This window comes from Sceloporus occidentalis, unplaced genomic scaffold (assembly GCF_023333645.1).
Source record: "Sceloporus occidentalis isolate IW3139 unplaced genomic scaffold, rSceOcc1.0.p SCAF_18, whole genome shotgun sequence".
Classification (NCBI taxonomy): domain Eukaryota; kingdom Metazoa; phylum Chordata; class Lepidosauria; order Squamata; family Phrynosomatidae; genus Sceloporus; species Sceloporus occidentalis.
The window spans coordinates 2,302,323-2,303,134 of record NW_028316998.1 but is presented as its reverse complement, the minus strand read 5'-3'; positions in this window follow the sequence as shown (position 1 = coordinate 2,303,134).

Sequence of the window (812 nt, the reverse complement as noted above, 5' to 3'; positions counted from 1 at the left end):
TAAAAGGATGGAGTAACAGAAATGTATTTTATGCAGGGCACTGAGCCCCTACCAGATATGGATTTTCTTATGAATTAAAGGGAAGATACATCGTGGAGATGGATTAACATTACCATATGACCAGAATTGGATGACGGGGCAAAAGCTTGCTGTGGACCAGCTTTATTTGGCCAGCATGATGAAGTACATGTTTAAAAAACAAAAATATTAGAAGAATAAACAAGATGAAAACAGTTCCTGGACTTTAAAGGACTTAGAGCCAAAAGGATCCCAGCATAATATGATAACATGTATTTTTATAGAACATCCATTTCTTTGTTAAATACACCCTTTCAGCCTGTGGGTACAAGAGGGTTTTGGTATGCATCTATAAACCCTTTGTCACTTACAGGGTTAAAACACCAGCATAAAATGCTGTTTATCAAAAGAAAATATTATGCCTAATAAATTATGCATACACTTATGATAGATTTGTTCCACAAAAGTAAACAAAGCCAACAAGAATCCAAAATGCAAAAAAAACAAACAAAAAGTCTTGTGCATTTAAAATGTTCCACTTTAATCTCCAGTAATAAGATTTTCACTTATAGATCCCTGCAGCTACATGTATTTAATAATCATCGGTACGCTATAATAATACTAATATTGTCATAATTAAGATAATGTAAATGCATCTTAGCTCTGCAATATTTCACTGACACTACTTAGAAATAAAGTAGATGTCAATGGACAATGGATGTGTCACTTCCATGTGCCAAATGCATAATAACTGTTCATGTTAAGAAAATAAAGCCAAATACATATTGTAACCA